The 12,000-nt window shown below is 43.1% G+C and overlaps 1 protein-coding gene across 1 annotated transcript in view; it reads left to right on the top strand.

The window, feature by feature from the left end:
• The window catches only part of LOC145403076 (monocarboxylate transporter 12-like), a 144,553-nt gene that overhangs the window by 122,074 nt on the left and 10,479 nt on the right, over positions 1-12,000 (top strand). The gene's annotated exons all lie outside the window — the stretch shown is intronic.

Here is a 12,000-nt window from a genome sequence, read left to right as displayed (position 1 = left end):
GGCCATTTTTTTTTTATTATAATATATTTTTTCTCACGTTTTGGTTAGTGCCCATCTATACTATTTATTATCATATACATTGAAAGCAGTGATAAGAAACAGGGAAGTGAGCATGGAAGTGAAGTAGTTACTACATGACAGTATTGTGATACCAACTCTAACGTATGGAAGTGAAGCTTGGACGTTGTTGGACGGACACAAGTCAAGAGTGAGAGCAGTGGAAATGAGTTATTTAAGAGGAGCCTGTGGAGTCACATGGAGAGACAGGCTGACGAATGAGGATATAAAGGAGCGTTGTGGTGTGGATGTGGAGTCACATGGAGAGACAGACTGACGAGTGAGGAAGTGAAGGAGCGTTGTGGTGTGGATGTGGAGTCACATGGAGAGAGAGGCTGACAAATAAGGAAGTGAAGGAGCGTTGTGGTGTGGATGTGGAGTCACATGGAGAGAGAGGCTGACAAATAAGGAAGTGAAGGAGCGTTGTGGTGTGGATGTGGAGTTACATGGAGAGACAGACTGACAAATAAGGAAGTGAAGGAGCGTTGTGGTGTGGATGTGGATGTGATAGGAAGCGTTAGGAGAAACACATTAAGGTGGTTTGGGCATGTGGAGAGGATGGAGAGTGAGAGACTGACGAGGAGAGTGTATGTGAGTGTGATGGAGGGGGGGGGAGAGGGAGAGGGAGGCAAACGATGAGATGGAGGGATGGAGTGGAGAGGTATATGAGAGAGGGGGTGTGAGCTGGGAGCAGGTTAGTGAACTGGCGGGGCACATGGTGACATGGAGGCGATTTGTTTGTGGCCACTCCTAGGCGTCTGGCAATAGATAGATAGATAGATAGACTTTTTCTCTCGTTTGACTTTTTGGGGGAGAAGCATTTTTGGGAGATGCATTTGGGAGCTGCAAGGCTTGGTGGATGAGTTTGGGAGAGTGTGTAAGAAACAGAATCTAAAGGTGAATGTAGGGAAGAGTAAAGTGATGGTCTTTGAGAGAGGTGAAGTCAGTGAATGTACAGCGAGGTTGGATGGTGAGGAATTGGAAAATGTGAGTACGTTTAAGTACTTGGGTAGTGTGATGAGTAAGGATGGAGGTTTGGAGGGTGAAGTGCTTGAAAGGGTACAGCAGGGAAGAAAGGTTGCTGGTTCTTTGAAAGCAGTGATAAGAAACAGGGAAGTGAGCATGGAAGTGAAAAAGTTACTACATGACAGTATTGTGATACCAACTCTAACGTACGGGAGTGAAGCTTGGACATTGTTGGAAGGACACAAGCCAAGAGTGAGAGCAGTGGAAATGAGTTATTTAAGAGGAGCCTGTGGAGTCACATGGAGAGACAGGCTGACGAATGAGGATATAAAGGAGCGTTGTGGTGTGGATGTGGATGTGATAGGAAGCGTTATGAGGAACACACTGAGGTGGTTTGGCCATGTGGAGAGGATGGAAGGTGAAAGACTGACGAAGAGAGTGTATGTGAGTGAGGTGGAGGGGGGAAGAGGGAGGGGGAGGCCGAGGACGAGATGGAGGGATGGGGTGGAGAGGTATATGAGAGAGGGGGGTGTGAGTTGGGAGCAGGGCAGTGAAATGGCGGGGGACAGGGCGACTTGGAGGCGATTTGTTTGTGGCCACCCCAAACGGGATAGAGGCGTCTGGCAATAGATAGATAGATAGCATTTTTTCTACCTTCATTTTCTACCTTCATCCTTTGACTTCCAGGATCTCATTGTTATTTATTCCTTCCATCTTTTTTTTTTTTTTTTTTCACAGGGTAAATTTTTTTGGTCAAACTCAAGGTGTTAGATATCATAGGCCTTTCCAATATTTCAAAAAGCTGTCTGATAACGTCAAGAATGAACTACAAAAAAGGGACATTACCGAAAAGGAGTTATTGAATTTTTGTATTTTAGGAGAAACACATTGAGGCGGTTTGGCCATGTGGAGAGGATGGAGAGTGAGACTGACGAGGAGAGTGTATGAGTGAGGTGGAGGGAAGGAGAGGGAGGGGGAAGCCAAGGATGAGATGGAGGGATGGAGTGGAGAGGCATATGAGAGAGGGGGGTGTGAGCTGGGAGCAGGACAATGAAATGGCAGAGGACAGAGCAAAATGGAGGCGATTTGTTTGTGGCCACCCCTAACGGGATTAAGGCGTCTGACAATAGATAGATAGATAGATAGATAGAATTTGTGCAGGAGGATATTACTGCATAGAAAACAGGAAAGGGGTATTGTATGAAATAGATGTGAAGGAAGCCTATATATGCTCGAGAGATTTGACTAGTAACCAAGGAGACTCATTTCTGCCTCATAACTAAGACATTAAATTTCATGCGACGGAATTCTCAAAGGGAAAAAATGGATATCAGGCTCGTCTCATTATTGTTTGATTTCATTTCACGTGTAATTCACCGAGTCGATCAGGATCACGTGATGGTTGTGATCATCGGCATTTTACCCTCCCGGAAGAGAGCTGAGAGCTCATATAGTCCGATCTAATGGCAAAGCCTTGACCTTCACACGCGCACACACCCATCCTCTTGCTTAAGGAGGACAGTGACCACCCGCTTTGTCAGTGAAACTTTTTCGCATCCCGAGCAAGGCGCGAACCCCCGTCTTAGCAGATGCTAGGCGAGAGCGTTACCACTGCGCCAGCGAGCGGTGTGTGTGTGTGTGTGTGTGTGTGTGTGTGTGTGTGTGTGTGTGTTACCTAATCGTTCCTACCTAATTGCATCTTTACAGGAATGAGTCAAGCTCGTACTGTCCCATGTATTAAACCATTTATATTATACATATCCTTAAATGTGTGTGTGTGTGTGTGTGTGTGTGTGTGTGTGTGTGTGTGTGCGCGCGCGCGCGAGACCACTGGTGTGTGTGCACTTTGGTCTTGTAAGTTCTCTCCAGTAACATTCTGTGTACATTGAGGTAAGTAATGCAAGTTTATATGCCCTGAATAAGAAAGTTCTATATGCGTCTGGCAGTAGATTGATAGATAGATAGATAGATAGATTAAATGTTAAAATATTTCACGATAACTAAGCAAGCTGTCGTTGGCACACACTAGTCATTGGATAAATTGCCTGTATTGTAAGATCATCTTCATTAATTTAAATTTTTATAGCATAATGTTTCCTATATCTTTCGGTGGCAGACCATCACTCTTTATCTGAGCAGACCTAGACCATTTTCTCGACATTATTATCGTTTTATATGACTAAAGTGTAAGGTTATTTAGACTTGCTGTGCACGGCGTTTGAATATTTGCGCCATTTCCCTCCAACATGGCCGCTAATCCTGGACTTTTTGAAGTTTTTGTCATCAACACAAAACCATTATAGTGTCTTAAGGGGAGGTTGTGAGTGAGTTTTCGACCATAAATTAGTTTGTGTGTGTGTGTGTGTGTGTGTGTGTGTGTGTGTGAATGCTCCTCGTATTTTTGTATATATTAGTGTAATATTTCAATTATAAGCAGGTGTTCTGGCCACTTTTATCACGTGAGTCTTGTAAAGCACGCGTCGAGTCGTATTTTTGTATATATTAGTGTAATATTTCAGTTATAAGGAGGTGTTCTGGCCACTTTTATCACCGGAGTCTTGTAAAGCACGCGTCGAGTCGTATGCAATAGGGGAAAAAAATAAAAAAAATAAAATGGGTTTTCTTCAGGTTCTTTTTCTTTAGTTCTCCCTGTGACGTTCTCTTTGTCGCAGGAATCAGAGAAAACTATGTCAACAAGAGTTAGTGAGTCCTGTATCTCTTGAGCCTGTGTGGGGAAGTTTGGGGGGCATTTTACCGATATTGTTACACGTATTTGTGATTAAAATTATGCCGTGGAAGAAAGGCAGCCAAGAAGAGAATGGAGAACCTGTAGCTTGTCACTAGGGCGAAGAAGGCCGCCAGAGCATCAGAGGCAGGAAGCATGGTGCCTTGAGGTGATTGGCGTAGTTTACAGGTTTCTTTAAGTAAATATATGGAATACCGTGAAATGCAGACTGGTCCTCACTGTTTTATTTGCATAGAGGAGCTTTTAATAGGCATGAAGGTGAGCAAAACTTGGTATATACAGTATCTTGGTGATTCGTGACTGGCGGTTCTGCTATCATTGTACCTGACGCTGTAGGTGACAACGTAAATAGCATGAGGTAGACTTTTTTTTTTTTTTTTTTTTTTTTTACTGCATATATGAACATTCGATAGGCATGAAGGTGAGAAAAGCTTGGTATTTATCTTGGTGTTGGTGATGGAGTGTCTGGTGGTTCTATACAGTATACACTACCGGTATGGTAAATTTTCACATGTTGCCAATACATCCCGCAGGTTGTGTAGTATATTTATCAGGACCTAACCTAACCTGCTGCAGTGGAATGCTTACCATAGAGTTCTATCTATCCATCTATTGCCAGAGCCCACAATCCCAGAAGGGGTGGCCATTTAACTTTTGAGTTTTTTGTTTTATGGGGAGGGGCACTAACTCTCCACCAACCCACTTGTTGACACGTAGGAAGCATGTATGGTTTGGTTATATGGTTACCACCCAGCATTGAAAATGGTTTCTTGGCTTACAGGAAACCATTTGGCTTGTCACTCAATGTAAAGCCACTGGAAAGAGTTAGGTATTATATTATGTGTTTGTGGTGTTAATATCCCTGAACCTCATATTGGCAACTTGTAAAATAACACCAGAACTGTACCAGGGTCTACAGGTGACATGTAACTTCTCTTCACTGTAAAATTACAAAAAGTTGGATGAAAAAATTACTTTCGCTTATTTTTGGACAGATTTTCATTCATAAAAAAGCATTTTGTTCAGTGTTTCATGGCGCATATTTTGTTGGAAATGTTCATTGGATACATACAATATTTTCTGCCCTGTTTGTATAATCTTGTTGGTTGGCTACTCAGTTACAGATTTCCTAATTTTCTCATAATGTTTTAATAATAAATTTGGCAACCATTTGTGGTATAACTTTTGAAGTAACAAACATTACCGATTTTCATTATATTACATCCCTCAATTATTCCAACTAAGACTTGCCTTTTAAGCGTAGTTTGAGTTGGGGGATCGAATTTTGTAGGGGTAGTCATTTAGTGGCTTAGGTTAGGCACTCGCTTAGTTGCAGATGAATGTTGCGCCTTATTGGCTGGTGCAGGCGTGTGCACTCGGTCTGTGTCGGCTAGGTTGGGTTAGGTTAGTATAATGCAAAATATCGTGTTTTAAATTAATTTTGATCTTGATTTCGGGGGATAACCCCACTTTTGAAAATCTTACCCAAAACTCCAAAAAGGGGATTTTCCCCCCAAAATGAAGGTCGAAATTAATTAAAACACACTATTTTGCATTGGACACCAAAAAAATTATAATAAAAAAAAAATATTGGATTCTTCTAAAAATGTACCCAATTTGTTCTTTAAATTCTGAAAAAAATGGTGTTTAATTGGTGAAAATTGATCAGTAACTAAGGGAGAAACCTCAGAAAATGTTAACATGTTTCACTTACAACCTCCACACATTTTCCCTTTCCCTCTGTGATCTTACAGTTTGAGGGTGTGGGTTCATGTATTTGTGTGTGTGTGTGTGTGTGTGTGTGTGTGTGTGTGTGTGTGTTGCGAGGAAGAAGGAACCAAAGGCCATGAGCTCGCAATAGCAGTTTCCTCCAAGGGAGAAACAAAATACAATAGAGAGCCAAATTCAAGATCCGATCATTTCGAGATGCCTGGACACACTGCATTTGAAAGACTGGAGATCATAGGCAGCAGGAAATACAGACAGAGGGAGACAATTCCAGAGTTGACTTGTTGCATAAATGAAGGACTGGGAGTAACGGTTAACTCATGCATTAGAGAGTTGGACAGAAAAGGGATGAGAGTTTGCTGCCAGACGGGTGCATAGCACCCGTCATAGAGGTGGAGGAATGCATGCAGACAGTTCAGAGGAGCAGTGACCATTAAAGTAGCGATAGAAAAAAGATAAAGATGCAACAGTGCAGCGAAGAGACAGAGGTTGAAGGGAGTCAGTAAGAGGAGGAGAGTTAATGAGACAAAAAGCCTTTGACTCCACCCTGTTGAGAAGAGCTGTATGTGGGGAGCCTCCCCACACATGAGAGTTGTACTCCACACAGGGGCGGATAAAACCCCTGTATAGAGTCAACAGTTGTGCAGGGGTAAAGAAAGAACGGAGGCGGCTTAGCATACCTAATCTCTTGGAAACAGATTTTACAAGAGATGTAATATGATCTTTCCAAGATAAGTCCCGAGTAAATGAAACCCCAAGCATGTTCAAGGATGATGCAGGATTAAGCTGAATATTACTAAATATTAGTGGGTATACCTGTGGAAGATTTTGTCAGGTTGATAGGTGTAAGAACTGAGTCTTAGATGCATTAAAAATAACCAGATTATTTTTACCCCAGTCAGAGATACGAGCCAAGTCAGACATTAGGTGTGCCATAGCCTCAACCCTTGTCTGTTGAAGTAACTGCTGAGATGGACGTTGTGGGAACCGAATGGAAAGGTGAAGGGTGGAGTCATCAGCGTATGAGTGGGTAGGGTTAGATGTACAGCTTAGAAGGTCATTGATGAATAAAAGGAAGAGAGTTGGTGATAGGACAGAGCCCTGAGGAACACCACTGTTGATAGATCTAGGAGAAGAATGATGGCCGTGTGTGTGTGTGTGTGTGTGTGTGTGTGTGTGTGTGTGTGTGTGTGTGTGTGAATCCAAATTAGACATTGTGATTAAATGACTGAATGTTGTATAGAGTGAGGGCAAGACAGATGAGCTTTAGATGGTGTCCTTTCATGTGTGTTTCTCTGTGTTTGCATCAGTGCACATTAGGCTCACTGCTGGACCCAGACTTCTCCATTCAAGGCTGGTGATCGTCGAAGGTAACCTGACGAAGCAAGATTGGGGAAGGGGTGGCTACCTTTACATTTTTCTCTTTTTCTTTCCTCCTCCTCCTCCTCTTTGTTGTTATTATTATTATGATTAGATGATAAGTGCGAAGTGGAGGAGTGGGAGAGTGTGAAGTGTGTAAGATCGGGAATGAATGGGCCAGGAAGATGCAAGGAAGGAGTTGCTTTGTTGATGAATGAGGTGTGGCAGAGGGGAATGAGAGACTACAAATGTGTTAGCTCGAGATGTATGTATGTCAAGTTCAAGTTTGAGAAGGTGAAAGTGGCAGTGATTGTAGCATATGCACCATGTGAGGACAGGAGTGAGAGAGAGAAAGACAGGTTTTGGGATGAGCTGGGTGAAGTAGTGGGAGAAATGCCCAGGAGCTATAAAGTGATTGTGATGGGGGATATGAATGGAAGAGTAGGCACTGGTCCTGAGGATGACATAATGGGTTGCTATGGAGTACCAGGAGAAAATGATAATGGGAAAAGACTAAAGGATATGTGTCAGGAGAGGAGGTTGTGCATTTGTAACTCGTATTTCAAACACAGAGATGCACATAAATATACATGGTATAGAGGGAACGGGGATCGTGTTGAAAGAAGCCTGATTGATTACGTGCTCGTAGAGAGGTCGATGATGGGAATGGTTGCTGATATGAGGGCTGTGAGAGGACGATGTGGAGGTCTGTCAGATCATATGATTGTGGTATGCAAGATCAAGCTGAAAGGAGTGAGGTGGATCAGGAGAGAGAGAAGCAGTCAGGGAGAAAGACTGAAAGTTGAGAAGCTGAGGATCAAAGAAATGGCAAATGAATACAGGACCAAAGTAGAGGAGGAGTTAGAATTACTGAATTGGAATGAAATGGATCTGGACAGCCTGTGGAATGCATATAGCGATTGCTTAGTTAGGAATGCTAAAGCGGTGTGTTGTGTGGCAAGAGTAACAACAAAGAAGAAAGGTACGGCATGGTGGGATGAGGAGGTAATGAGAGCTGTGGAGGAAAAGAGGAAGAAATGGCTAAAGTGGTTACAGAACAGGGGTTCCGTTGAAATAAGAGCTGAATATGTTGAGAGCAAGAAGCACGTAAAGAGACTAGTGAAGAGGAAAAAGAAGGAGGTGAATGAGGATCTAGGAAGTGAAATGAATGCAAACTACTCTGAAAATAGAAAGCTATTCTGGAAAGAGGTGCGGAAATATAGAAGTGAAAGGGGAAAGAAATATGATGGCGTGAAGGATGTAGGTGGTAGATTATTAACCCATGGAGGTGAAGTAAGGACCAGATGTAAAGAATATTTTGAAAACCTGATGAATGGGAATAGAGAGAGCAGAGCGGCTGTAAACATGATCGGATTTGGGGGTGTGCAGAGGAGGAATGCAGTACCAGGAAATGTGACACTCGCACAGGTAAAGAGCGCTGTGAAGCGGCTGAAAAATGGGAAAGCAGCTGGGGTTGATGAGGTGTATGTAGAGATGCTTAAGTGTAGTGGAGAGAGTGGAATGAAGTTCTTGTTGGAGATATGTAAGAAGGCATGGATGAGTGAAACTGTGTCTGCAGAGTGGAAGAAGGCTGTGATTGTACCCCTGTACAAAAATAAAGGAGAGCGAAGTGAGTGCAAGAATTATCGTGACATAAGTTTATTGAGTGTGGTAGGGAAGGTATATGGAAAAATTATCATACAGAAAGTCTATCTATCTATCTATCTATCTATTGCCAGACGCCTCAATCCCGTTTGGGGTGGCCACAAACAAATCGCCTCCATGTCGCCCTGCTCCCAACTCACACACCCCTCTCTCATATACCTCTCCACCCCATCCCTCCATCTCATCCTTGGCCTCCACCTCACTCACATACACTCTCTTTGTCAGTCTTTCACCCTCCATCCTCTCCACATGGCCAAACCACCTCAGTGTATTCCTCCTAACGCTTCCTATCACATCCACATCCACACCACAACGCTCCTTTATATTCTCATTTGTCAGCCTGTCTCTCCATGTGACTCCACAGGCTCCTCTTAAATAACTCATTTCCACTGCTCCCACTCTTGACTCGTGCCCTTCCAACACTGTCCAAGCTTCACTTCCATACGTTAGAGTTGGTATCACAATACTGTCATGTACAGTAATCCCTCCAATATCCGATGTAATAGAGCCATAGGTAGGTCTGGATATTGGTTCTGTCCGGATATTGGGCCCCAGCTTATGGACTTGTACTTATGGACCCTAACTCAGAGAAACACCTATACAACTCCCTCTGGACATGCATAGCACCTATTTAAGACCCAAATCACACCAATAAGGCACATAAATGACTGAAATAAATGCAAAAGAAACATAATATGAGGGTTTAGAAGTAGGTTCATACAATAATAAACATTCTGGTGACTGGCTCCTGGACTGGTACTTATGGACCCTAACCTAACCTAACTTAGAAAAACACCTTCCTACTGCACATGCATAGCTCCTAACACCCTATTCACACCAGTAAAATACATTAAAGAGTGAAATGAGTAAGTATAGTATGGAAAAAAGTACAGTATGAAACATTCTTATGTCCGGATAGTGGGGATGTTCGGATATTGGGCGTCTGGATATTAGAGTGATTACTGTAGTAACTTTTTCACTTCCATGCTCACTTCCCTGTTTCTTATCACTGCTTTCAAGGAACCAGCAACCCCTGCTGTACCCTTTCAAGCACTTCACCCTCCAAACCTCCATCCATACTCATCACACTACCTAAGTACTTAATCATACTCACATTTTCCAATTGCTCACCATCCAACCTCGCTGTACATTCACTGACTTCACCTCTCTCAAAGACCATCACTTTACTCTTCCCTACATTCACCTTTAGATTCCGTTTCTTACACACTCTCCCAAACTCATCCACCAAGCCTTGCAGCTCCCCTTCGTCTTCACTCAGCAACACAGTATCATCTGCAAACAACAGTACAGGGAGTTTCCAAACACTACCCTCTCTCACCAGGGCCACTCCAACATCCTCTACCCTACCTTGTACCTCTTTTATTACCCCATCCATGTACAGATTGAACAACCATGGAGACATGACACATCCCTGTTTCAACCCAACCTTCAAAGAGAAAAATTCACTCAGTTCACCATCCACATGCACTGCAGCCTTAGCACCATCATACATACGGTACTCTTCACAGCATTCAACAACATCCCATCTACTCCATATATTCTTAATACTTTCCACAATCCTTGTCAATCCACCCTGTCATATGCTTTCTCCAAATCCATGAAAGCCACATACAACTTTTTTCCCTTCTCTAGAAACTTTTCCACTAAAGATCTAAGAATGAATATCTGATCCACACAACCTCTTCCCTTCCTAAAGCCTCCCTGTTCTTCTCCAACTAATTCCTCTGTTATTTCCCTAACTTTGTCAATAAGTATCCTACCATACACTTTTCCTATTATACTGGTACTAAGAAGACAGATGCCCTTATGATTACCACACACTTCTTTTTCCCCTTTTCCTTCGTACAAGGGAATAATTATACCTGACTTCCAATCCTCTGGAACTCTACCTTCCTCCCAAGCCAATCTGCACATCTTCCACATCCATTCTACTACTATCCCCCATGCTTCAACATTTCACCACACACTCCATCAATTCCTGGGGCTTTCCCCAATTTAACTTTCTTCATTGCTTCCAGAACTTCTATCCTACTGATTTCTTCCTGTCTTCTCACCTCCTTTCTTCTCCCAGCCATTCCCCAGCCACTTATATTCGCATCACTTCCATCCTGTATGTTCAACAATTCCTTAAAGTGTTCTCTCCATCTGCTCACTTTTTCTCCCTTCTCCACTAGTATTCTACCAATTTTATCTTTCACTCCCCTGCTAGCTTCACTTCCACCCTGTCTTACTCTCTTCACTTCTTTCCAGAACATTTTCATACAGTCCCTCCACTTTACACTCAAATTCCTTCCAAATTCCTCATACAGAAAGTAAGAGATATATCAGAAGTCCTAGTGAGTGATGAACAGAGTGGCTTTAGGAGTGGCAGAGGATGTGTGGACCAAATATTTGCAGTGAGACTGGTAGTAGAAAAATCTTGTGAGAAGGACCATAAGGTGTTTATGGCATTCATGATCTGGAAAAAGCATAGGACAAAGTGGACAGAGAGGGATTGTGAAAAGTTTTATGCATGTACGGTGTAGGTGGTAAGCTGCTAGGTGCCATCAAGAGCTTTTGTGATGGTAGTAAAGCCTGTGTAAGGGTTAATGGGCATCGAAGTGAATGGTTCACGATCAGTGTGGGCGTGCGACAAGTTTGTGTGATGTCCCTATGGTTGTTCAATACATATATGGATGGGGTGATGAGAGAAGTAAAAACATGAGTAATGGAGAGAGGGATGGTATTGGTAATGAATGGTGATGGATGGAATATCTCAAATGTGTTGTATGCTGATGATGCAGTACTGCTTGCAAGTACTGGACAAGAACTTGTTAGGCTAGTGCAGAGTTTTACTGATGTCTGTAAGCATCGTGCCTTGAGAGTAAATGTAGAAAAGAGTAAAGTGATGGTTATTGAGAGAGAAGGTGACTCCCAGCACTGCCGGATTAAGGGGGGGGCCCAAGGGGCCCGGGCCCTGGGCCACCCACCAAGAGGGGGCCTCCCACCAGAGCAACTTGTGTTCATTTCATTTCGTGTTTATGCATTACATATTACAGCATTGGATGAATAGTCCCCGTTCAGTATTTCCTAACTAAAAGTGTCCTATTTATATATTAGGATTTAGGTTACCAGTCTGTGGTGTATGCCACTGGGGGAGTTGGAAAGGGGGCCTCCCTTCCAAGCGGGCCCCGGGCCTCCCACATGCTTAATCCAGCCGTGACTCCCAGTGTGATGTAACAGTGAATGGAGAGAGACTGGAATTGGTGAGAGAGTTCAAATACCTGGGTACAGTGATAGAAAAGAGAGGAAAATGTGCAAAAGAAGTTGAAAGTAGAGTGACACAAGGAAGAAAAGTAGCTGGTGCAGTGAAGGCCTTGATAAGAAACAGAGGCTTGAGTGTTGCAGCTGCATGAGGCTTACATGAAGGAGTGTTAGTGCCAGCTTTAACATATGGATGTGAGACTATGGTGTGGCAT

Source organism: Coenobita brevimanus, chromosome 60 (genome assembly GCF_032717465.1).
Source record: "Coenobita brevimanus isolate Jiangsu-jjx chromosome 60, ASM3271746v2, whole genome shotgun sequence".
NCBI lineage: Eukaryota > Metazoa > Arthropoda > Malacostraca > Decapoda > Coenobitidae > Coenobita > Coenobita brevimanus.
The sequence above is the reverse complement of the archived record's forward strand: the minus strand, read 5'-3'. Positions and strand labels throughout refer to the sequence as shown.